At 36.8% G+C, this 27,275-nt stretch overlaps 1 long non-coding RNA gene across 5 annotated transcripts in view; it reads right to left on the minus strand.

The window, feature by feature from the left end:
- LOC114055851 overlaps positions 1–27,275 on the minus strand; it is a 60,691-nt gene that overhangs the window by 15,921 nt on the left and 17,495 nt on the right. For 3 of the 5 annotated variants that reach the window (XR_003570846.1, XR_003570847.1, XR_003570845.1), the window contains exons 2-3: positions 14,193–14,303; positions 8,309–8,443 (exon numbers count right to left, since the gene is read on the minus strand). This is a non-coding gene — a long non-coding RNA (uncharacterized LOC114055851). The remainder of the gene's footprint in view (positions 1–8,308; positions 8,444–14,192; positions 14,304–27,275) is intronic. The other 2 variants (XR_003570848.1, XR_003570849.1) reach the window with 2 other exon arrangements.

The raw sequence follows: 27,275 nt of genomic DNA on the forward strand, positions 1-27,275 counted from the left end.
GCCTGAGTTGATATTGCTCCTTCTGCCGAAGTGACAGCTCCTGGGTGATGTGTGACACTGTGCAGCCAAAAGATCTGCATGCAGGATGTGTTTTCTCCAGCTCGATAATTTTCCAGGAAGAGGTTTAGCAGGTAAACCAGAGTCTCAAAGTCTGCTTCCATTATCAAAAGGCTTAGCTTCAACTGCTAATTCTAGAAATACAACGTATGAACCCGGTATTTATGCATATGACTTTGATAGCTGAAAATGTTAGCATATGAATTTGAGAGCCTGGAAAGGATTTTTAGAATGCAAATTAGCTTTTAGCTAAGTCACACTGAAAGTAAACCTGAGAAGATAAAAGAAAATAATATTCATACGTAGCAAACTGCAGAGTTTATTTATTACTCTGTCAGCAAGCAGTTGGATGGCCCAGATGAAAACAGAAGGTTCATTACTTCTTACAAGCTCATTTCTGGAGATAAAATGTTGGAAAACAGCTCTGAGATAAATTTCTTATTTAAAGATTATTAATATGGAGAATTACTAGGGGAAGCAACCTATAACCATTAAGGCAGTTTTTCTCCTTTGATAAACTTTCTTTTAATGCTGTGATCTGCCTTCAGTGTAAGAGAGCTTTAACCCCTTCCTATCTGCAAAGTTGAACCTTAAAAAGTGTGATTTTCTTCTACTCTGAATTTGCCAGCTCCTGTTGGTCTTATAAGGAGGTACTTTCATTTTTAGGTGGGGATTTTCTAAGAAGGGATTTTTCCTTTTTAATTGACTTTGGAATAAGTTAACTGAGTTTTGAGCTTCCTTACACATTTGGCTGCTTGACTATGTTGCTATACTGCTGATGTTTTGTTGTTTAATATTCAGAAGATCAGGTAACTGAAATTAATACAGTTACTCTTCTAGATGCCTTTAGGGATACTTGGAAAAAACTACTTGTAAGAATGTGCTATAGTATGAGTCTTGCCGACTTTCATTTGATTTTTCATTCGTTACCTTGAGACAATGAAGGAGAACAAAGGTTGCTTATGTAAAATGAGACTGAGGGTGCAGAAACATGGAAAACATGCCTATTCTTGTGAGAGGTGTGGTGTGTAATAGCTTACGATGAGGTACAACTGAGGAGTTATTATGACTAAGAAGGATGCTGCCTAATACAGATCTGGTAGAGCTGCTTTTTGTATTTCTTCCCTTCACCTTCCCTGCTTCTCCCACCACTGCACCACTGTTCTACATTTTCCCCTGCATGGGGGAGGAATGCTAGCTGCCAACAGAAACATGGTTCCAACTGAACTCTAATGATAAAACACAGAAATATGTTGCAAAAACGCAGATTGAGAAGGGGGAAAGGGAAATAACAGCTTTGGGAGCTCTCCTCCTCTTGTGAACTGTGGCAACCGGGCAATTGCACTGCGAGGGCTTGTGTGTCTCTGGCTTAGAGCTAGTTGGTAATTATAAACTAAAGATAATACAGTACACTATTTATATAATTTCTTGTTAAACTTGTCATGGATATTCGCTTGTGATTCTATTTAGGTTTGGCATTCTCACCATCCTGTATTCACACAGTTTCCTGCTTTTCCTATGCTTGGGGAAATTATGATCAGAAAGCTTTTCCTACATCAAGTAATAGAGGTATTCTTTCAGGGCCAGACTGCAGGCATAGATGCTTCTATGGGTTTGGGAAGTCTTTTTGCATTTGGGGTTGGTTTTGGTTTCTTTGCTTTTCAAGTACAGCTCTCCATATTTCTTCTAATTAAGCATAGCTATTTCATAATGAAAACTGACAATGCTTCAACTGTATGTGATTAAAAATGTGTGTCTAAAACTTAAGCTTAAAAAGTGGTGTCTGGATGAGCTCATCAAAATACTTCACAGATTATGCTAATTCATGTACAGTCTAGAGAGTATCTATGGCAAATTGTCTTATTATTAAAGTAATATTGAACTGATATGCAAACTCTCTCTAGTGTGGTAGCTTAAATTTTACTCAAATTTATTGGATTTTCATATCATTACATCTATAACAGTACTGAAAATTTATACATAGGGTAGCCCTGCTGCAAGTTTCTCTACAGTCCTATGCATTTGAGTGATGGTAAGCAGTGAAAAGAGTACATTAAACAGATAGTTTCTACTTCATTTTGTCTCCTTCAGTCCCATCTCATGCTCCTGACTACAGATGCTTGCTACTGGATTATGCAAAGACATGACTGAATGTGTGGCTGGATTTTGACTAGAAAAATGAGTAGTTTCATATGTAGTTGGGAAGAAAATCAAAATATTTTGCATTGATTCTTCAGCACTCCATAAATAATATCTGTTGGAAAATGTACTGACTCAAGCAATGATTTTATTTCTTTCCATACAAGTATTGGAGAACGCATGAACTAAAAAAGTAATACACCCATTTCTTTTTAAATTATTTTTTTTTCTTTTGTTTGAAAAAATTTTTTTTTTCTGCTGGTTTGAGTAGGACATTGGGCTGGGTGAGGGACTGAGGCCCCTTCGAACCTCACTTATTTCAGAAGTGTCTCTGATTTCAGTCATTCTCGGTATGTATCGATAAGGACTGATGTAACTGCATCTGAGACACTTCTATTGATAGAGGTAGTTCAGACAACGCAAGACTTTGGATTTACATGTTTGTCAGCTGTTTGAGAAGAGCTTCTATATCTGAAGGATAATGAGCTTTCTGTTCTAAAGGTCAGCAATAGTAAATATATCCTTTTGGCTGTTGACACTTTCAAAAAAATTACATTTGAGATCTTTGTCTGCATAACTTTCTCCAATGCCTACAGTGTGCTGGGCTTTTGCTGTAGTTTGCTTGACTGTGACAAAGGGTGAGTGAATGACTGGGCAGAGTTTTGTTATGCTTTCATACTATTCAATGCCAAATCACTGTAGCTTTGGATGATGTTGAAAATGGAGTGCAGGGGGGAAACAAATCACACTGCATTGAAGGGGAAACGGAAGGAAATAAAGAAACTATGTCACTGTTAAGATATAAAATACTTTTTTCATTTAGAAAAAGGTAAAATAATGTCAAGATTTCAACAGAAAACAGTAGGCAGATTTTTTTCTTCCCTCTGCTCAATGGAGCAATTTTTAAAGTTTAGTTGAACTGTTGAATATATTCAGTTGCCTGTGATATTCTTGGCAAGTTTAGAACAGGCACAGAAGATTTCATGGATTCCTGATATTTAGCTTTTCTGAGTTGAGACTGTGCCTTTAATAAGCAAAAGTCACTGCTGTTTTGCATATGGCATTAAAAAAAAAGAAGTAAGCCAATTCAGAATAAAAATAGCTGACTGTAGTTTAATAATGTGATTTTTTTTTCTTAATGTGAATACTTTGAAACACTGACTTGAGGGTTGAGGTGTTTGAGTTGATGAATTGCCCATACTTTGCACTGCAGAAAGTAGGAAATCATGGAATCTTGAAGATATATAAAGAAATACTTTCATCCTAAATGGAGATGTGTTTTTGAGGGTTACAAGTAGCAGGCCAGCTTATAGGAGCAGATACACATCCCCCAGCAGTTTTTTGACCCTGGAACAGCTTGCTTCAGGCTTTTGAGATGGAAAAAGTTTTGAATGCTGACTGAAATTCTGAATTTGGTATCTAGCTCTATAGTGACTTTGCCCTGGTTTAGCTCTTTTGGTAGAATAATTTAGAAAAAGGAATTTCTCAGATTTTGTCTTGCAATTGTTTAGAAATTTCAATGCATTCTCTTGTAAGATGCTGTGAAAATGCAAGTTGTTATTTAATAAATATTCACCATTGTGAATAAAAAGTCTATAAATACCTGTTTCTGGGAAATACTGTTTCAGCAAATCTGGAGTATTTTACTGAAAGTGGGAACAAAAAATACCTAATACTTAAACCCAAAAGAAACAAAAAAATGCCACCTGATTTAGTTTAGAAATTAGTTTTCTTTAAAGTGTATTGTTTCTATCTGACCCCTAACCACACATTATATTTTCATTTAAAAAATCTCCATGAATGTTTATTTATCTGCCTCTGCACTATTTGTACCTCTAAAAATTTCATTGATATATAGAGACTTAAATATGTGATGAATGAAGTATTGCAACTGCCTGAGTAAGAAATTTCAGTGAAGCTAAAGATAGACTTGTCTCTTATATCTATTCTTTGGCAGAGAAACAGGGTGACTGAAGAGAAGTACAGTATCTGAAAGCACAGCTAAAACACAGACACACTGACATTATAATACAGTGTCTCACTGAGTGATGTGGTGTTTTGACTGCATGGCTGCAGCAGGTCTATAATTTAAATGCCATTAATGGCACAAAAAACAATAGTGTGGAGGCAGGAATACTCTAAAATCTCTGAGTCTGTACTTAAAATGCAGATGAAACAACCCTTTGAACTTGTGGTGCCAAATGTTGTCCAAAGTTACCATTCTTCCATGAGGAAAGCAGTTTTTGTTTCTATGCTGTTTTAGGTCTTCCCCCTCCTAGCACAGAGAGACATTTTCAGTTCAGATTGCTTGGCCTGTGTCACTGCAAAGATCCCAGGCAAAGGGGCTCTGCTTGTATTTTGCCTCACTCATGTCCCGTTCACACATTCAGCACAGAATTTGCCATTGTGAATAGTCATGACTATGTTTTCTTTGTGCTCGTTGGCTTTTGAATATGCTTCTTTATATTTTGACTCGAGTCGCACACAGAACTAATTTCACCAGAAGCTATTGGTGTTCAGCTGTAACAGAGTTACACATAGTCCTGTGACTGCACCCTGCTTATAATATCTCATTTGTTTCCACTTGGCTGTTGTAATGTTTTCTGCCTGTTAGACTTCTTGTCCTTTCCCTTGCTCTCCTTTTTTTTTTTTTTTTAAACTTTTTTTTTTTTTTACCCCCATTTAGAATTATAACTGACTTCATTTTCATTACTGAGCCTAACTGTGGGTAAGCAATAAGCACATTTCTGTACCCTCACAGATGCCAAACATTTAATACACCTTTACTGTAATGTGTGCTCTAATTGCTTACCAAGTTGAGAGAGTCTATCCAGAAATAGTTCCTCATCTTTGAAAACCTTGTAAAATGTGTACAATATGTTAATTGTGAAGCTTTTTTTAGAATATTTCAAAGGAGGAGAAGAAACGCTGTGTAAGTGAAACTTGTTTAAAGTGCTCCACCATTTCTAACAGGAGACTGTTGTAATAGTTGCATTATTTCTTTATACTGTTTGAGTGCCTTTGTAAATCTCAGGCTTTTTTTTTTTTTTTTTTTCCTTTAAACTAATTCACAGTATGTCAGTGTGGTACTACACCATATAAGTACTATCTGTTTCCAGTTTTGGCTAAGTGGCTGGACTCTTTTCAAACTATTCATACAGTGTTAACAACGATTAAAGCCAATTTATATTCTGTGAATAACTAAACAGTAAAAGCTGCTAAAGGGATAGGAAGGGAGTTTCAGAAAAGTTATTTCTCTTTATAGTAAAAACCTCACATTTGAAGTGCGGTAAATGTGTGCTTTTACATAGACCTTTTTTTTTCTCACTTGAAAATAAATCATACCTAAAATTTAAAGCATGTGGAGTAGAGGTGGATTTACTTTATACTGAAGGTAAATACAACTGAAGAAAAATAAAGCCTCTGCATTAATTTAGAAACTTTGGATCTTAGAAGTAATTTATTCAGAATTTTCTTTATCTGGTGTCTGTCAAGTGTAGCTATCTCTTTGAAACAGGGTGTTTCAAATCTGTGATCATTAAAATAGCTCTCTACTGATCCTGTGCGTTCCTGTAACAACTCAGGCTCTTCCAAAAGGTAATACTAATATGGGTAAAAACAAATCTTATGAATGTTTTGATCTTGTAAGGCATCTTGATCAGAACAACTTTAAAATTCAAAATGGTGCATTGGCCAACTGAAAAAAATTTTCTGTGATAATTTTCTTCTCAGTATTAGTGAAGAAATATTTTACTTAAACCACTACACATGGCTACTGCAATCAGTACTTTTCAGTTTTGTCTGAAGAGAAATTAATAATTTTTCTTGCACTTGTTGCCCCAAACTCTGAGGAGTAACATGAAACCAAAGCTCAACTTCAGAGAATGACTAGCATTTACCCAGACTATGCTTTTAATTAGATCAGAATATGAATTAGTGAAAAAACTTTCCTTAGTGGCAGGTTTGGTAAAATCGGTCTTAGTTATAAGACTATTTTTCTACTTAGGAAATAATTTGTGAAATGAAAGGGAACAATTCTTTATGCTCAGTGAGATTTTAAATACAGAGCAAACCTGCACAATTTCTCCATGTCAAAAAAGCGTTCTGTGCATTTTTTTCCTAAAAAATGCCCTGTACACCAATAATTTCTTCAGTAACCAGAATGGTTGTTGCTTGTCTCTGAAAAGCCCCAAGTATATCTTGTAACAACTGAAAACCTGAGCACAATTCATTTCCTGATGTAGTGATGCAGTCCCAGCTGCCCTTGCGAGAGCAGAGTTCCAGATGTTCCTGTTTTGTTTATGGAGTGGGGCTATAACTGTTGGACAGCAGGGATACAGTTTGGCTCTCTGATAATGTTGTATCTGTTGAAACACTTTCCCTGTGGCTGTAGTAATGTATATATACATTGTGAAGGAAACCATATTATGGATTGCATTCATTTAATTCAGGTGAGTGTGAGAATAGCTTGGATTTGAGGGTACAACGATGGCATCTCAAATACCACATAAGGGGGGAATTGTGCAGTATCTTAAGCAACATATATGGAAACAGAGACAGTGATTTGAAACTGTTATTCCTATAATAATTTAGGTTGAAAAAGCCTCTTAAGGTCATTGTATCCAACACTAAATCCAGCACTGCCAAGTCCTGAATCATGTCCCTAGGTACCATACCTACACATCTTCTAAATACCTCCAGGGCTGGTGACCCCACCGCTTTCCTGGGCAACCTTTTCCAATGCTTTTTAGTGAAGAGGGTTTTTTCCTCCGATATTAAATCTAAATCCCCCCTGATGCAACTTGAAGCCATTTCCTCTTGTCCTATTACTCGGAGAAAAAAAAGGCTTAGACACGCTCCTCTAGAGCCTCCTTTCAGGTAGTTGTAGAGAGTGATGGAGGCTCCCTTGAGCCTCCAGGCTTAACAACCCCAGTTCCCTCAGTTGTTCCTGAGTGGACTTGACCTCTGGACCCTCCGCCTTCATCGTGTTACTTCTTGCTCTACTTATGGTTACAGTGTGTATATAAACCTATCTATGTAAGAGTTTCTAGATGTTCAGTTTAAGTGTTTCTCCAGTGTTTCTTGGAGCTGTTTTTGTAGGACACTAAGAGCTTAATAAAGCTTGGATTCAGTAAAAACAAGTATGTGAGAACAGTTTTAGTTGTGGTTGTTCCCATATTTAAGATATTATTTCAGGATGTGTTCAGATTTCTTGAACATGTTCGTAACAGGGTTAAGGGCTGATGCTGTACTCCTTCCACACTTAATAATTCTATTCAATGCTGTGGCTATTCTGTTTGTGGATTACCCCATTTTAAATCATCATTACAGATAGTTTTAGTGATTTTAAATGCCCAAGTGAGCAGTGGATCAGGGCAGAAAGCTTCCCAGGTACTAGCTATAACTGCTACTTCTGGCAGAAAAGATCAAATGTGAATTTTTCTTTTCTGAAACTCTCTGTGGCCATTTCTGTTTTCCTAATTGGTTTAGACTGAAAATAGCTTTTTAACCAGATGTAGAAAGACAGGTTCTTGATTTCAGGTGGTGAGACTGATGTATTATTGTAAGAGTTTGTAATCGAGATTATAGGAACTGTTAACTGTTATACAGTTTTGCCTTCAGGATAAGAAAAATGGAGATGATTCCTGGAATCCCACTTTCTTGGTGAAAGATTGGAGGGGCTAACATGGGCTTAGGAGTGTGGAGAAAAGGATCTTTCTCTTCTGGGCATATGGAGTTGAATATTCACTTTGCTTTGTGGTCTAGGTTTATTGCTAAACGCTCAAGCAAGCCTGGAGGCATTTCCTAAATGAGGTTGCAACTGTATAGCTTTTAAACTCAATTAGCCCTCTCTTCTGTTTTTTTGCATGCCATGTCAGCTCTAATGGAGTTTACTGAGCTGTGTGAGAAAGGGAAGGTGTGGAGGTCTCCATAACCAGGCCCCTTCTTGCCCCATGCTACAGTGGATTGGCCACATCTTGTTGTGGCCCTTTGGCAGCAGCAATTTAAAGGTTCTCCAGAATCTTAAAAGATAAAATTGTGCTTTCAGGGGGGTATACTGGGGAAAAACATCATTCAACAGCAAAGAAATAAGTAAGTTAGCTTCCACTACCTGATATGAGACTCCTTCAGAAGGGAAAGAATACCAAAATGGGCTGTGCTTTGTGTCAGATGGACAGGATGGGTTGGCCCAGTGTGTTTCTTCCACACAGTAATCTTCTGAGGCTTGTGGGCTGTAAAATGCAAACTTGAGAGAAAGAAATCCTATCACAACTAATAGCAAAGAAAGTGTCTTAAGAAAATTGCTATTCACAGGAATACAGATTTAACGAAGTGGTAGAAATTATATCTTACCCTTTAAATAAAAGAAACAAAAACTAAAGATAAAACACCTAATAACTGCCTTAAGGAAAAACCCCTTTGTTAGTCTTCAAGCACAAGAAAGTACTTGACCTGTTTTGAACAGCACTGTTTTTATAACTCGTTTTTGTTGGATCGCAATCTTTTCCCTTTTTTCTGTTTGATCTGAAAGTCCAACTGTGTTAATTAAAAAAATTAATGTAATGCATTAAGCTTGTAACATGATTAAAGGTGTTACTAGAACTTTATAGGAAGAATGTCTTTTCTCATTCTGTTAATTTTTCCCCGCAAGTGCAGTTGTATTCAAAACTCTAAGTACATCTGGTTGAAAACTTAATCTTTTTTTTTTCCCCTGTGGGGAAAACACAAGATGTTTTGAAGAAATGTATTTTTCAATGGACGTTTTTCTGGAAGGCCTTTTGCATGAGGAGAATTAAAAAAAAGACTGCTTGCTGCCCCAGAAGGATTGGTAGCCTGGTGATTTTGGTGTGCCTCCAGAATATCAGAGCTCTGTTGTTGTTGGAGAAGGGCCTGGAAACCCAGGTTTCTGATGCTTTGGATGAAGGTCTTAAAGATCAGACTGCTATCTGTCTGGAAAGTGATCGTGCTGCCTAGTTTTTCCCCTCCTCTTTCTTTTATAATAAGCTCCTTTTCCCCAAAAGAAATTTCAAATAACTTAGACATACCTCTCTAATTATAATGAAGAATAAAAAAAATTCAAAAATGTATTTGGATCTCTCTGAGAAAGGAGTATTATTTTCTGATTAGTCTTAACAGTAATGCATAGATCTATTGTTCATGTTGTCTAGTAAAGAAAAAACTGTAATAATGATGTAGTTTGCCCTTAGTAATGAAGTTGAAGCAACTGTACATGTATTTAGGGGAAGGTGCTGTGGCTGAAGAGTTCTGAAGCAATGGATAGTTATTATATTTGCTCCACTGAGTATTGCAAAGAAGAACCTTTCTGTCAGTGCACTTATACATGTACTTATTATTTTACTTTATTTAAACAGTAAAGCCAGGACTTGCTGGTCCCATTCTCTGTGCTGATTACAGCATTGTCTTTGTCCCTTTCTTAAGTCCAACAAAAAACCTTGCATAGTGGAGTTTACAAGCAATGTTGACAATGTGAGGGCTACTTTTAAAAATACAAAACCAAACAGAAGTTAACAAGTATGAGGAAAAAATCCTGTTCGTAAAGCCAAAGTGACCCTCTATGGAAGAATATAAAATAATCAGTCTGATATGTCTGAATCTCTCTCACTCATACTAACCCATGAAACACCTAGGTTGCTTTGACTATTACATCATCTCCTTTGAAGTACAAATGCTAATTGAAATCTATCTAAAAGTTCAGCATGTGTGCTAAGATATTACAGATCACTTTTTTTATTATATTCTTGAACACAGGTTTGTCTGAGTTTCTTTAAAGCTTCTATCAGTGGGGGAAGAAAGGTGGTGCTGGGATCATGCTCCCATAGGATGCACCTCATTTTTAGTACTTTGTGTTTTAATGTTTATCTCTTAACTGTGGTTTTGAATGTGCTTCTGAATCCTTACTTTGCAAAAAGAAAGACATTGCTGTCCATCTCCAGCTGAGTTTCCACCTTGCTTAAAAATTGGTGCTTTTCTCCTTTATTCTTTGGAAAAGATGATTTTTAATTAGCTTTTACTTTCCAGATAAGCTGCTCTTCACTTTTAATTCAAGGGAACAAGAGGAGGTAGCATTGGATATATTTGATCTCTTTGAAATATTTCAGTCTGTCCTTACAGAGCTGTAATTCTCTCTTGAAAGGCTGCTGTGACATTCAGATGTTTGTTGGACAGACTTGAAAGTATGCTTTGGATGCTGTTTAGAAAAATCTAGTGCCCCATAAGTGCAATACAAGATGAAAGGAAGTAATGCTCAGGACCTATTGTGTGTGGATTGCTGAAAACTGCTTTTTTTCCTCAGTGCTTTTAGCTTGCTGACCTGGAGATAAGGTTGTTTCTATTTTTTATTCCTGTTATCAATGTGAAATGCTTTATTTCAGGTACTTTTCCATTTTGCTTTGACCTGTTTTTACAGTTTTTAGTGCTGCCTGTTTAACACATGTGCAGTAAACAGCTGCACCACTGAGTTCCTGCAGATGTTGTGAGCCAGTAGGACTTTTATAACTGCCTCTAAGATGTTCAGTTGTGGAAGCCTTGATTTAGAAAGAAGAAATCATGTTCAGTCATAGCTGTCTTCAAAAGTCCTGACCCCAGACCTAGAAAAAACCAGTATGGCATTTTCGTGCACTGTCTGTGTACTGAGCTGTCTGAGATGGTTTACTTTTGTGGCTCTAAACACGTTAGGTAAAGTTTGGGGCCATCCAGCAATTGCATGTTACAAGCTCCTTTTTGCATCTGCAACAATCCTGCTAATGTTCTCTCTTTTAAAATTCTTTGATAGTAAATATCATCAGATAAAAGGCTTTTGTACTCTGGATTACTGCTCTGAAAAAGTCCATGAAGTAAACACAGTATTACCAGCTGACTGACTTCTACGCTTAGGCTTGCTGGGGGGTTTAGTGGGCTGTTAACAACTACAGGTATGGCTTCTTTTAGTTCCTGATTTGGGGAAATTTTGTTTATCAGATCACATCTGTTTTCCTCAGTCCTTCATGCATAAACTTGCCCTAAAGGAGAGCCATCTCTCGCTACCATTCTGTTCATTATGATTTCAAACTACCTACTAATCTGAAAACAAATTTTGGAAAGTTGTTGAAATAGTGGCCATGAAACTACTAATTTTTTATCTGTAATTTGATATAATTTCATGGATTTAAAGTTCATAATTGAGTTTCTTTTCAAAATGAATTTCAGAGAGACAAACCTTAAACAGACTTGTATAAGAGTGTTTATTTGGGAGTGAAGTCGGATGTCAGGGCAGCATCAGTGTGTGTGTACTTGTGCCTGGAGGGGGGAGTTAAACTGTAGGGGTAATCTTTCACATAGGTGTGCTAAGCAGCTGTTTGCAGGACTGAACACCTTTCTGTATGTTTCATCTGGATTTTTTCTCCTTGCTGTTGCAAATAAAGTGTTTTCTGTGATGTATCCTAGACCTTTCTCATTTCTCCCATTCTACCATCAAATCACCATATCATAATTATATATACAAGACTATTCTTTCTTATTCTGGCAATTGCTAAACAATGTTGCCAAGCTTGTCAAGTCAGATATGTAATCAACACTGTACACAGCATTTTTTAGAAAGTGAGGTTGAAAAAGAAATAACTAAATCAGCACTGCTGGTCAAGAGTTGCAATGGTGTGTTTTCCAGGGGAAAGAATTATATCAGTTAAGCCAGGGTGCTGGTGCACAGCATTTCTTTGTCCTTTCCTTAAGTCCCATCAAAAACCTTGGCTGCAGACCCCTCCAGTTTGGGGGGAAATTCAAATAATAGCTTTAAAGAGTGAGTACTAAATCTTTATATTTCTCTTTTCCTTGTTAAGGTAGAATGAAAACCATAAACTATTGGTAAATGTCAACTAACCGCTAGACTTGAAAGAACCAGCAGCTGGTTTCTGCTTATGAAGCAGAAACTGTGTGGGAGGAGATGTAAAGAACCTCCTCAAATACCCATTATAACACAGGGGTGGGGGAGAGACTGCACTGAATATGGTTTTTAACCTTTAGAATTCTTTTTCTGTTCTCTCATGCTCTTAGACTTGTATGAAAACGCAAGATGGCAATTGATTTGTTTCAGGTAAAGGCATCAGACAAAGGCCTCGTGCTACCTAAAACTAATTCTAATAAAAAATTGAGTACTCAACTTGCCTGTATCAATTTTGTGTCTGTTAAAGATTTATGGTATGAATCTCATAACCAGATTTCAAATGTATTTAATGATTAATTGTTTGCAAAGAGCTTGAGTGTGCCTCAAATCAGATGCATTGTTTCAGTGCAGCAACATTATTAACAACATCGTTAGAGTAATACTGAAATGGCAACACTTAAAAATGCATCTACCACAAATCTGAAATGATGGGTTTGTCCTGAATACAAATAGAGAGAAAATAGATCAGGAGGTATTCATTCCTGATGTATAAACTGAGATAAAAAGTAGACCACAGGTTTATGTTAATATAAATTGAGACAAATTCTAGGTTGGCAACAGAGACCTAAAGGCTGCCTAAGCAAAGCAATGAATGTTTATTCTTCTTCTAAAGGAAAGTCCATACTTGCTGTCAAGAAAAGACAAAGGGTTGTTCTGGGATGTGTTTGTTGGGTTTGGGTTTTTTTAAATAACCTATTTTTGCAGTAATTCATAAATCCTTCATCACTTTCTGATACGGAAAAAAAAATGTATACAGCCTCGTTGGCTCATGGCACAGTTATTTTTAACTGTTTTTGGAATATTTGGAAAAATGGGCTAGAAAATGAAGAAAGAATTTTTTTCCTGAAAATAGTCAATTATGAGACACTTAATCAATGTATCTGGAAAATGTGGTGGCAATCTGTCTGTTTTTTAATTGGAAGCCTTCTTACCTAGACACTGGGCAGATGAAACAGCTCTCAAGGAACGATTAAAAAGAAATAGAACTGCAACTCTGTTATTTCACCTGCTCTTCTTTTAAACGTGTCCTTTCTTGTTTGCTAATAACTCCCACTATGGAGCACTTGTCCACAGTCCCAGGAATTGCTGTTAACTCCCCAAGACGGGGGTGGGAAACTGGAACTGGTGAGAAAAGGCTGGAAGGGTACCAGCTGGAGGATATTTGTGACAGATCAGAATAACAGGAAGAGAGAGTAAAAAAGAAATGGTCAGCACTTTTGGCTTTTTAAAAGTGGGGTGTAGATGACTTGCTGTTATGTTTTTGCAATGTCTTGCTTCCAGGCTGCTGGCTTAGTCAGCCACATCTTTAATTTGCCCAGTTTATAACAGCTGCTTTTGCTGCTACCACAGAAAGAGAAATTATAATTTCTAAGCTTTCATTTCATCCCTCTTACCTATAATCCTCAAGTTCCAGTCTGTCTGACCACTTGACTAGGCTTTTTAATTAGCAGATCTTCTTGGGGGCCCTTAAATGTGTTTTGAATATACAGGAACACTAAACAGCCTTGGAAACTCTTGATGAGATGAAAAACATCCTGCTGGGAATATGAAATGGCACATAGTGCCTAGAATAATGATTTCCATAATTGAGATTTTCATGTGCTGTATTAAAAGGCAACATTTACCTGGGATCCTCTTCTCTTGAAAAGAAAAATGTTCAGTTTTAAAAACTTGTCTGTTGAACTCTGTTTCTACACAGTTTTGTCGATTCCTCAGAAGAAAGCTTATGGGTTTGGCACAAAAGGCACAGAAAGCTGGAGATGAAAACTAGTATTAAAATATTTCTGTGCAATCTGTGATCCAGATATACTTGTTTTGCTGAAATGAGGCAGGTGGAGTTTTGCTTTGTACCCAAGACCACTGTACTGCCTGATGTTTTGACTGAGGCGGCACATTGTTAATGATGTGCTAATAAACAACATAATTTGGTAAGGTAGACTCTTTGGTAGAAGGTAATAGCTCTCAGTGCTGCAAGTATCCTAATGCAATCGAAGAAAACAGCTTGTTTTAATCATTTACTAATTGTATGGCACGGCAGCTAATCTCTGGGATGTACCTTGGAGACCCGATAACATGTTTCATCGACTTCTGGAGAACCGACACAGATGATGTTGGCCAAATTGCCCAGTTCCCTTCATTGCTGGTCTGCAGCTCTGTGGTGATTTGTCTAGAAGACAAAGAAATAAAGGATTTTGTGTAATAGTTTAGGATATGCCCAATAAATCAACCAATAATTGGTCTTGACAGTTCCTAAGGAGAAACCTCTGGTGTCACTACAAAGGTCTTGGTGGTTTTGTACTATTTGTACTAATGGGTTTTTTTGAATTTTCAGAGAAAATATGTTTTGCTTCAAGCTAGCTCTAAAAAAAGTTAGGTTATTTAGAATATTAAGTTGTGACATGGTACTGTCACTAAGCCTTATAGTTTCAGTAATTTACATGTCCTAAATGCATATGTCAGTGGTATCTTTTTCCATACCGTCTGCTTTGCTGTTCATGTGAGACCATTCAGACATATAAACGAATAAAATAATAAAAAATTGCCAGAAGATGAGCTCTAGGCTTATTTTTCAGTGCTACAGATAAGTGTTGGCAAGACTCGTTTCTGAAAACTCACATACTAGACCTGCGTGCATTGGTCTTTTTCCATAGTGTAATTATGAATTGATTTTCTCTTATAGAAAATTAATCCTGCTTAACTACTCAAATACAGGGCTAGGTAATATTCTGATCTTTATTGGTGACATGCACTAATCCTGATGAAACCTGCAACACTCCTGCAGTTTTTCAATAGCTCTGAAAATTATTCCAACCTTAGCCTTTGGTATTCAAAGGCATGTATTACTGCGTAAATGACTCTCCCCTGTCCCTGAAGTGCAGTGGATTAGGTGGAGGGATTCTCAAAACCTTCTAAATTCTTGGCATTCAGGACAGAAATTGCTCAAGTAACACATATTTGAGTTGCTTGTCAAAGCACTTTATTAAATTGGACTCCCTTAAATAAGTTTAGTGTTAAGTAAGTATGGTAAATTAAATCTAAAAATATTTTTTTTTCAGATCTATACTTTGCAATGGTCTAATGGTTACTGTTTGAGGAGTTTGTGGCCTGCAAAATACTGTAATTATCCAGCATATTCTCAAAAAGACTGGTCTCTGGTATTAGCGTCCCTGTGGTTTCATGGGAGACATTTTGAGAGTTTTGATTCCATCTTGTTTTAGCTGTGCCTTCTCCATTGTGATTAACAGAGGAACATGCAAGTTTGAATTCTTCAAATAACTTTGAAGAAAATCTCACATTTTTTATTTGTCTACTTTATAGGACATGAAAAAAAAAAAACCATTACCCCTCAGGGAATTAAAGCACAGTGCTTTAATTACACAATGCCCATTAATGCTAATAAATTTTATGCTGAAGACCTGTGCTGTACCAGTGCCAATGAAAACATAAGTCTCCTTCCTTTTCAAACCCTGTGCCACATACTGCCTGGACATGAGATCATTAAAATGAACTCAGTTGTAATGACAAGCATTAGACAAAGATGTAACATTTCATTTGGACTCTCAGCAGTTTCTATAGGTGGAAATAATGCTAGAATTTGAAAATATTCAAATAGGAGTAATGTTAGGTGAGTGAGGGAACGTATGTGAAACGAAGTGATAATACTTTCAACTGCTGCACTCCTTCCATAATCTGATATACCTTGAGTTCTCTCTCAAAAGATTCCTTTGTAATGGTAGTCAGAATAATGAGTTTACCAGCTGTATAAGATAAAGTATGTTTGTAAGCACTCTGTATTCATAAATCTTGCTTCTTTAGTTCTCTGCTCTGTTTTCTCTTACCTAGTCATTAACTGCAGCCTTTCTTTCCTTTTTTGATATAGCTCTGATGTTAGCAGTTCTAGAATTTGACCTCAGAACTAAGTCTCCTTTTCTCTTGCAGTATTCCTGGAAATCAGGCAGTCATATCACTATTGATCTGTGTGTTGAAGTTTAGCAGTTCTACTTTTTATAGGTGGGTTAGAGGAAGAGTTTGGGATTCAGTTGATGAGAATTTGAAGTGAGGGGAATGTATTAATAAGAGCTTACAGTGGTAGATGTGGACACATCTCTGCAGTGGGGTGTCTTACAGAACCCCTTTGTAGTAACAAAATGAATATGTGGTGGTGGTTTGCTCTGGTTGAGAATGGAGACCAAATGAAAACAGCTATGCATGAGGAGGATGGCACGAGGGGCTGACCAATGGTTCTGATGGTAAAATGCATAAAAAGAAAATAAAAACAACATTTAGATACCGTCTGATTGTGAAGATTTAGGAAATGGCTAGACTTAGATGTCAAAACAGTCTTCAGGAGCAGACAGAAGGGAAGAGCAAGGGCTGTGAAGAACCACATGGGTTTAGAGTGAGAACTGTGCCACATCCTCGTGACCTGAGTCTGGGTGGGCAGGGGAGATGCCATAGTGTGTCACTGGGCTGAAGGAAGAAGAATGTGAGGGTGAACCCAGCAGTGAGCTGAGCTCATTGCCTGTGGTGCTCCCTGCCAGGCAGGGGGGCCCCTGGGAGTCCTCTTAGAGAGCTCTCAGCAGTTGTATTTTATCCTCAAGCACAAACCTGTCAATTCAGGGCATTAATCACATTTTTACAGTTTTCATTATGTAATGTTTTCTGTGTTCTGTTTATACTTCATTAGTGTTTTTGCTAAGAGACTGGAAGACTTGGGCTGAATTTGGGTGTCTCTGACACCAGATATGTAAAAGCAGCCTCCCATTAAAGAAAAAAGCTGTATTATGAGAAGAGGATTTGTCAGAATGCTATATGTTGATGAGCACTAATTATCTGAGCTAGCAGCCCTTTGAAAACCTTTCTGATGACTAAATCTCCATTTTACACCTGTACTTCCCAAATTCCCAATCTGGTGGGAGCTCATGTTATTTTTAACAGTGGTTTCTTTTGCCAGTGAGTCCTAATGGGTTGGAATCACACTTGAAATGATAGTTTCTAATCTTATCTGCTGTTGTGAATATCCTTTTTATTTTTAAGTTCGTTAGAATCTGTAATCGTCCCAAATCTTCCCACCATCAATTGGACTTTTTCCCAACTTTCTGACTAGTTTCAAAGAGAAATCACATTGTTGCTTTTTTTTTCCTGCTCTGGTTGCCTGTGTTCACCTTGCTTCTGGTCCTCTTTCTCAGAGGCAGACCTGTTCCAGCTCGGTGATGGGTGCCAGTCATGACAGCGTAGCAAGCCAAAAGTAGTAAACTTGTTATGAAAGGCTTGAAAACTTGGATGTGTCTAGGTGCCAGGATTTTAAATTCGTTGCAACTTTATTAATGACACCCTGGGGGAAGAATCTTTTAATAGTAAACATATTCAAACAGATTTGAGCTAAAAAAGCTGGATTTACTTTGTTTGGGTTGCATGTGTACTACGGCATTATCAGGAGATGATTTAGAGTAAGAAGAGCTGTGAACTCTTAGCTTGGATCATGTTAAACTGAAGGTTCTCCATGGCTGAAAATGCTTTTCCAGATTTGTGGGAGCTTTCCCTCTCCCACCCCCTGTAGCACTTTGCAGTTTATAAAGGGCTATGTGTTAAACAGCATTTGTTGAGCTTACTGAATAAGCAAAACTATTTCGTTTTTTTCTTGAAACATTCATTCCTGCTCTGCTTTTGAAATGATACACGTGCCAGTGTGCTATTCTTCTTCCTGGTAGTTTCTACATGAAATCTATTTTCTCTGAGAAAATGGAATCTTTGTGTCTTTGTCTCCTCTCTAGCTTTCAGGCATGTTTTGGCAGGGGCTCTGACTGTCGAGGCACTGGAGAGGAGGGGCCTTGCACTCATTTGTCAGCTTTTCTTGCATCTGTAATTTTTGCCCACTCAGCAGTACTGGAGGGGCTTAGAAAAGGGGGATAACTTGTAGCTGTTGAAAGTCAAACCCATGAAACTATTGCTGGACTTTAACAGTTTGGGAAAGACATGTGTGTGTGAGAAACAACAAATGCTAAAACCAGTTTTAGGTTTAAGGTTCTAGCAAGTCTCCATTTCACGTAATTGCATTCCTTTTCCCCCTGTATCTTTACAGGCAACGACACTGTGTTTTTATAGATTTGTTCGTTGTGTGCTGATAAACTGGCTTCTTTTTTTTTTTTTTTTCTTAATGATGATGAAAAATAATTTCACTGGTGTTCAAGACCTGGTTGTTTCCAACCAACAACCTAATCTAAAATGTTTAAGTCTTCTCTAACTTTTGTCCTAATCCTTCCCTGCAATCTCCCTTTGCAAGGCGGGTGCTTTCATCTCCTTGTGTAATGTAACCAAACAGAAATTAGTTAATTTTTTTAGTAGAAGATAGATCCCTTCACACTAAAGAGAGCATTTTTCCTCTTCAGTTTTTTACGGAATATTAACATTGATCTCTCCTCCTCTTTTCAGTAGGCTATTTAAGCCCAGGGCTCATACTGTGAGCTGTTAATTAATCAGTGTGACAGATGAAGAAAGTATCCAACTATGAAAGGAAACCTTACTTCAGTGACTAACAATACGGATGTGAGCCCGAGTGATTTAAGGGATTTTTTTTTTTTTTTTTTTTTATATTGTGAATGTATGATAAGAAGTTCTTAAGCTGTTTGAGGTAACGATGGGGTTTTTTTGCTCAGGTTGTGTCTCTGCATGAACATTAAAGGGCTCATCAATATTTTGTCTTGAAAAGTCTAGACAGGAGTTAAAAGAGCCTCTCCTACAGTTTGAAGAGATCCTGTTTCTCATAATTAATAACAGGAAGCAAGTAAATAAGGCTTTACTGACAAACGAAACTGCAAGAGTAACATGTACCCAGAAACATTAGCTCCTAGCTGAGAAATGTAGCTGAGGTCTATTGGTTTTAGTGTACAGGAAAAGATTGCTGTGGAAGCACATTAGAGCTTTGCTCAAGTTTAATTCAGTTATGTGATATCAGACTAAAAGTCCAAAAGTAGCAATAATGCATTTAATTATTGAGAGTGATTCGTGACCTTTGTTTACATCTGTGTTACCATCCAAGAACTGTTCCCCCGCCATTATTTGAAATTCTTTGAACTCAAAAGGAGATTTTTATGTTTATTTAAAAGCTACCAGAAGGCATTTCAGACATTTCCTGGAACAAACTGTATATATGTATTTTAGGAAGATAAGAAATGAAAGGAAACTTGAGGGAAAGCTTTCAATTTTCTTCCTTTTTGAAGACGGCATTTTCCCTTCCAAGACACCTTTTCAGAAAGAAGTTGCAAACCCTTCCCTCCCCCTCCCCAATTCCTCTCGTTAAAATCAGTTAAACAACAAAAGGGGAGCTAGATCCTCATCTCTTCTGTACCAGTGTAAAACCAGAGGAGTGCTGTTTATCTCAGTGAGCTGTTCAGTTCATTTCAGTAACTCCTCATTGTGCAGACAGAAATTCAGTGTGGCCCTTGCCTGCCATGCTTCTGACTTCTTTGGTTTTTGGGTTACGCTGGAGGGGGAGGTTGAAGGGGAAGGAAAAGGAGGAGGTTTCTGTGTGTGTAGTTGAGGGGGGGGGTGGTTGTTTTCCTAGGGAGCAGCAATGACTGAATGCAATATTCAGGAGTACTGGAAAGCACATTTAACTCTATGTTTGTGCTGGACCTTAAGCCTGAGCTTGTTGAATTATAGGTTCATCGTCTGGCATGCTGACTATATGATACAACTGTGTAATACAGACTGTTTGTCATCTCGGTGCTGACCTTGAAAAGAGAAGAAAAGTGAATTTGTTTCACTGATTCTTAGATACACTAGACAGTAAATTCCTGCTTTAGCTATTTAATTTACAGTGAACTGCTAAATTTTTTTTTTCCCCTGTAGATGAGCTGTTGGGCTTTCTACTAGAAATGACAAGATAGGACAAAATAAGCTTGTTTGTAGAGCTAATGTTTTTCCTTTTCTGTATATTTTAGAAGATTAACAGCCGTTGCTGTAGAGAAGCATGGTGATGAATACTAAATAGTCCACCATAAGGCATTTTGGAAGGAATTCAGTAAATTCAAAGACCGTACCCCAACATTGTATCCCCTGATTGAGTTATTTTTTCCACTGATTGTAGCTTATACTATGAAAGCAACAGGATATATCTAAAAAGAAGGCCACACTACTCACAATACCACGTTGGGTTGAAATCTTTACTGGCAGATATTCTTTTATTGCTGACTGATTAAGCGAGAGATTTGAGTCCACTTATCTAACCTTAAGCATAGGCATCTTCCATTCCACTCGATGAGTTTATATATTTCCAGAGTTCATAACTGGACTTCTGTTATTTTCTTAATGTGTTTTCCTCTCCTGCTAAGCACAGAGTTCTGTCACCTTGAATCATGCATGCCAGTACCTAGCTAGACTTACAGCTTTTAAATGAGACAGCCTGTTGGAATGTGGTGCTACTTGACACAAGTGCTTGGGTTCTTACTGAAAATAAATAGCTCAGATGTCACTTCAAATGCCTATTGTAACAGGGAAAAGTCAGAGACAACTGCTGAAGGTGCACTTTCAGGGTAACTATGAGGTATAATGTCAAGTTTTTTCCTAGCTCAGAACTGTAATAACCAGTCAGTTCCCGAGGGAAGTTTATTGTGGAAAAGGTGCATTTTCTTTACCACAAAGAAGTTACCCTACGCAGCAAAGCTTTGAATAAAATGGCATTAATTTTTCATTTATTTGGGTACTTGAGACCTTTGAAAATCATGTGTCTAGATCTATTGTGTGCAGCATATAGGGTTAGGAAATTTTCTAATTAAAAAGAGAACAATCCACAAACCTTTTTAATAACAAACTTGAGTATCTTCAGTTTCACATCCCAGAAAGTATTCTTATATCAAGCCCGATCTTTGTATTAGGCTTTTGATGTGTGTTTTGCATAACTAGGGTGGAAAATTCCATGTTTAGGATGCTTCTTTGGGAAAGAAAGGTGATTCATCAGTGGACAGTTTGAATTCTTTGACTTGTCAGATTATGTATTACCAGTGCTGTATGCACTGGTACGTGGAAGTTGTTTAAATGCATATTTCAGAGAGATTAATGACTACAGTAAATAGTGGAATAATGTAAAATAAGGTTCCTGGTATAGCCCCAGTTTAATCTAAAAGGTGCTGATATGAAAAACTACAATCCTAACTGGAGCAGGTATTGGTAGCAAACTTCTGCTATCTTTAAACTTATAGGTACATAATTTCCAAGGGAAACTCTTGATAACTAGCAGTTTCCAGGATATTATCTAGATTTCCTGTTTATTTTGTGTGGTATCATTGTTCCAAAAGGATGAAGACTGCTTTAAATAGTGTATTATCCAAAGCCCACTCTGTTGACGTTGCAAGGTTCAAAGTAATTGATTATACCACACCTTTTAGTACAATATTTCTTTTTGTCCTCTAGGATTTTTTTATTCCTTTTAGCACACTTTGTCTGTGTGTTTTGATGGGACCTGATGCATCCCTTCTCCACCATTTTTAAATATTGTCTAAGTTAAGGGTAAAGGTTTATTTCTGATTCAGCAGCAGGCTCCTTATGAGAAACCTAACCAGAAGAAAATAAAGGAAAAGGAATTTACATTCATATTCAAATATTAAAATTTCTAATTACATTCAGGACTGTTATTTAAGGGTTTATTTTCATAGTGCTTCAGATTTGGGGTAGGAACTCCTTTGAAAATCCTTTTAATTCACAGAAGTTGGGAAACTTATTTCTTTTAAGCAATAAACTTGGTTTGGCAAATAATTTAAAGAAGATATTTCTGTTAAATGTCCTTTTAAATTAAATAATGATTGCATAGAGGAAAAATACTTTAAATTACTGGGAATATGTTTAAGTAGAAGCATGCAGATGGATTAAGACTTAAAGAATTTGCCCCATATTTTACTTTTAGCATGACTACTATTGGTTCCCTCTTGGAAATTTCACCCTACTGTGTGCAGAAGCTCTCCAGGCTGTCAGTAAGCACTGTCATGGAAAAACTGTTCTGAACTGCCATGGATTGCCAATAGGATATGTGAGTCCAGGTGTTTAATTTTCAAAGCTGTTCACTTTAGAGATGCAATTAAAAAAAAGAGGTGTAGACTTTCAGTTTCTCCTTTGTAAAATAGGGAACAGAAGACACCTGCTAACCTTAGACAAAATAATTATTTTTGAATCTTTGAAAGGGACAGACACTTCTTGCTGCATTTATTGCAGCAGAAAGAGTCAGCTGATGCTGTGGAGTGCAGAAGGCTCCTGGCTCTCCAAAGTATTTCTGTCATACATCCTAGAAGGGGATCAGAAGGAGGGACAATGCCCTGGGATTCCTCACTGTGTTCTCTCTATCATGACAATCAGTATTGGAGTAAAAAAACGAAGGCAAATTCCAATACTCCAGATGCATATTCTGGAAGTTAAAACTTTTTCTTTACACACAACAGTAATTTAAAACCTAAACAAATGTGAAATTTCCCATAATGCCCTTTTTCAACCATTAGAAACTCAAACTGACACGCACCACTTTCAACCAGAGGAAGAAGTAACAGAATTGCATCTTTTTTTGGCAGCAGAGGAGTAGGGGAATACCTGCTGCTATTATTTCTTGATGTCCTAGTTTAAGTTCAGACTCATCAAATCGATGTGTAGCACAATTTTACTCCTTTAAACACAACCACTTGTATTTTTTTAAAAAACCAGGAGATAGGAATATGTGAGGATGAAACTCGATTTTTATTTGTTTAAAATGTTCTCATAAAGGTTTTTGTAACTACCGTGGCCTGCTGCTTTCCAGAAACATTATTTCTGCCAGGTAATCTAAATACGATGTCACCAGTTAAATAAATAGATTTTTTTGGTTTAATAGTAAAATATGTAGGGAGATAGAATAAAGTTTTTTCTCTGAAAGGAGATAATTTTCCATTCACACAAAGAACAAATACTATTTTCTTTTGTAAGTAGCCATGTCTTTTCTTTTTTAAAGTTCTCATCTTTTATTATATTGTTATTGACATAGGCGGAAGTAGAAGCTTTCATTTCTGGTACAGAAAGGGAGTTAAATAATAAACCCAAAATTCTATGCTTTTTTCCCAAGTTCTGTACAGTACTTTTTCCCTAAAAAAAGTTGTTATAGGAAGTGGGACAGATATGGCAAACTTGTTTTGGGAGTATATAAATCATGGTATTTAGCAAGAAATTTTTCATAAATAATTTTCTTCACAATATGTCAAATAATATTTTGGTGCACACAGTGAATCTTGGTTTTAGGCAATACCTCATTTTAGTAATTAGATTAGCACATATGGACATTAAAATTGAAATGCTTCTTGCCTTCAAGTTAGGACATGTAATACTTTTCAGTGTTTCTTCTTCATCTAGTTTTACTTCCAGAATTTCAATCTCTCAGTCTCAGATACAATAACCTGCTGTAGTGAAGTTGGTTCATTGAAGAGGTTTTAACAGTTCATTTTAAATATTTTTAACAAAGAGGAAGAGTTTTAAATAACTGTATATCCAGTGAAAACATTTTACCTCATGACAATGAGTTCTGACATGGCAGAGGGAGTGCTTTGACTCTGTGTTTTCAGTGCTTCTGGACAAAGTTTCTCTCAGCAAAGACAACTAGTACTGAGCAAACTGAGGCCTCCTTTGTGTTCCTCCTGTTACTTTATTTGATTGACTGTTAATAACGTTTTTCCTCTTAATCCCCAAAAGATGCAGAATTACATACTTATTTCTTAAAAAGTGTTACAGTGGTCCTTCTGCCTTAAAGTTTGTCAAGTACCTTCTGTAAAAATTCGTACTAAAAAAATCAGTAGCCTAGAGTATGAGAGTGATTTGAAGTATGTAGAGTAGGGTGCCTTGATGTTTTACTGCTGTTTGGGTTTTCCTGGGGAGAGGGGGGTTTAGGGTTTATTTTTGTTGGTTTTATGTTTTAATCTGGGTATGTCCAATCTTGATGAGACTCCCATCAACAGAAGGAATTTTAGTCAATCTCTGCCTTTTAATCCCAAGTGTCATGTACTTGGCTTGCACTTGATAAAGGAAGATATTTGTGTGTCTCTCTTTCAATCATATAAACCTTTCTAATTTAATGGAATTTCATCTTTGTTGATAAACAGCTGTCTTTTGTTGGAAAGTACTCTTTTCGATGATTCTGTAATAAAACCCCCTCATTTTATCATGTAAGGCAACTTTCTAGTGTTACAAACCAACAAAAGCAAGTCCAGCACATGATTCGCAGTGTGGAATTTCTCCTTGGGCATTTGTCCTAAATATGAAGGTAGCTCGAAGGATGTACTGGTTTTGTACTTGTATTTTTCATTCATTCCACACCTCCAACAGATAAACCTTTGCAGGTCCTCTGAAACATTCCCCCCTCTCCTATTTGTTTGTTTGTCTGTTTTGAAGTTTGCCCTGTTAATAGATTTAAAACAGAAAATAAAGGTTCTGGTAATAGGCTATTCTGCTGAATTCCTGTGAAATGTGGAAGTTTTCTCCATGAGAAGTCCCCTGTGTAATATCTGACATACAAATATGACACTTGCATAGCTTGGAAAATGGCAGAATTACTTGAAATACAGGACTGGCTCTCTCATTTGTTTTCCTCTTCTCCCCAAACTACACTAATCAAAGTCCATAACCCATCCTTCCCCTCTCTCCCGCTAAATAATTTATGAATAAATTTGCATAACTTGTAGCATCTGTAATTTTCTTTTAAAGCATCTAAACAGTAGATTTGGACTTGGGATTGTGGTAATTCTACTTTATCTGGTGGATTGGTTTTAAGGCATTTTTATGTTTTATTAAATGGTATTAGAAAAGTAGGCATAGTCAGTTGTACTTGTCCAAAATGGACTGAAAGCCTTTTTTACTAGAAATTATTTAGGTAGATATTGTTGCACATAAGGTTGCTTGCAGAAGTTCCCCACAAATTATTCACTTAGTTCTATCCTGGTCTCTTAATTATGCTAAGCAACTTTGAGATACTTTAGGCCCAATAAATTAAGCACTAAATAACTTAGTGGGAGGCCACTTTGTTATGCTTGTATGAGGGTGAGATAAAGTAGCATTACTCAGTATGTTTAATACATGTGACCACTGAATGCTAGATTGCTAATTTATATGAAGTCCTTCACATAAAGAAATGAATGACTGTATACCATTCATTGCTAGTTTTTTTAACCAGCAAACTGATAAATATTTCATGACCACAGGTAAGCAGAAAACTCACTTTTTCCAACCCACAAAACTTTGAGTTCAAAACTGGTTCTGTTCTACTTTAAATTTCAGTGAAATTTAGGAAGAATGAAGAGATCTGTTTAAAATAGTCAATTTGCTGCTAAATGAAAACCAGCTATTTTGGAGTCAGTGTGTCTGTTTTTGACTATAAACTCCCTTTTAATCCCTAGAACTGTTTTCTGAAGGAGTTTTCTTTTAAAATGGTACAACTCCACACAAAGCTTTAACTTTATGAATCACTGTCTTCCAGCCTGACAGAAAAGCCGATATTCAAAGACTGCAGTACTTGTGAATTAGGAGTCAAACATGAAGTGAAATCTTCTTACGTTTTTGGTGAGAAGTGACACTTGATCCTTGAGGCAAAGAAATTTCCTTCAACCTACATGACACATCACATCACATTACGAACAAGTGCACTGGCAGGGCTATAAGATGAAATGCCATTTTCTGTTAAATTAAAAGTAGGACACATTTTTTTCCATTTCTGAGAGTTCTATCACTTCATATAGTTGCTTTTGGAAATGAAAAATGGCAACTGTCCTGTACAGAAGTGGTCTGTGAATTACAGAAAAGCAGCTTATGCTGAGTAGTGTGGCACAAGAAGATGCCAACCATTTCATGAGGAGAGAATGCAGCAGAGTCAGATGGAGATTATGGAGCCCACAAAATTTAGTTATGCTAAGTCTCTTATTCTTAAATAGAGATGAGGATAAATAAAGTATAATTATGGTTATTTTTTATTTATTTTAGCAGACTCAACAAATATAGTGACCTTATAGATGATCCAGATACTTACAGTACCTGTACAGTAAATATAGATAAAGAACGTACAGGGGTTTTAGTTTTGTTATCTTCATGTTTTCATCAGTATCCTGATCTAAATTACTACTGGTAGCTGCTGAGTGTGATATACAGCTGTGTGTACAATATACCATACAGAACTACCTAGATTTCTTTGTTACTGTACAGCAGTGGCCAAAAGAGTTTGTTTACTTTGTTTTATAGTAAGATGAATTAAGGAAATAATATGCCATCTCATAACCTGGGAGTCAGGGAATAAACAGGGAGGAGTTTCTCATATTGCATCATTCTGAATCTGGAACAGAAGCCCAGATGAGCCTGGGTGTCTTGCTGGCTTCACCAGTAGCTTGGTGGCAGGGGGAAAAGGAAGCTTATAAAAATGTTTCAATCTATACTAATGGGACTTTTTAACAGATATTTTAATGTCATTCTGGTGTCTGTGTTAAAATTGTGTTCTACATATGGCTAAAAGCAACTAAAAGGCCGTAGAGGTGATGGAATGAATGAAGACAATTTTATTTTTTGTACTATAGTTTGATAAATTGCCTTGTTTTTTTCTTGTTGTTGTAATGGCTTTGACACGATTTTATTTTCAAGAGTTTGAATCAGTGGAAAAAGAACAACAGAGACCTAAAAACAAGAAATGTGCTGCAGTGAGGACTGTAACCCTAGCTCACAAAAGCTTTTGCTTATAATAATAAAGACTGGAGTTGTAATTAGCTTTTTTGGAGTGTTTTTCACTCCAGCTGCACTAGACAATACTCTGACTTGTAGTTAATACATACAGACATATCTACTTATTTTCCTTTGCATTGCAGCATGTGTGCTTCCCTAATTGGCAGCTTGCCATTTATATGTGGACAACAAGATTGTATTAGCAAGAGGGAGAGACTGAGATTTCAGATGTCTGCAGTGCACAAATATCTGAGTTACATTAATGAAAGGAGAGGAGATTTAAGTTTGAATTTAGTTATTTGGATCATAATGCACTTAGATCCTCCATAGGGCTGAACATGAGTTACAAATAATCAAAGTCCAAATTAAAACTCAGACTGCCATTTCTATTTCTCAGACTTCACATTAGGACCACCTGTTAGTTTCATTTCATGTA

Source organism: Empidonax traillii, unplaced genomic scaffold, assembly GCF_003031625.1.
Source record: "Empidonax traillii isolate 1590-97213 ecotype Southwest subspecies unplaced genomic scaffold, ASM303162v1 scaffold69:size3087049, whole genome shotgun sequence".
Classification (NCBI taxonomy): domain Eukaryota; kingdom Metazoa; phylum Chordata; class Aves; order Passeriformes; family Tyrannidae; genus Empidonax; species Empidonax traillii.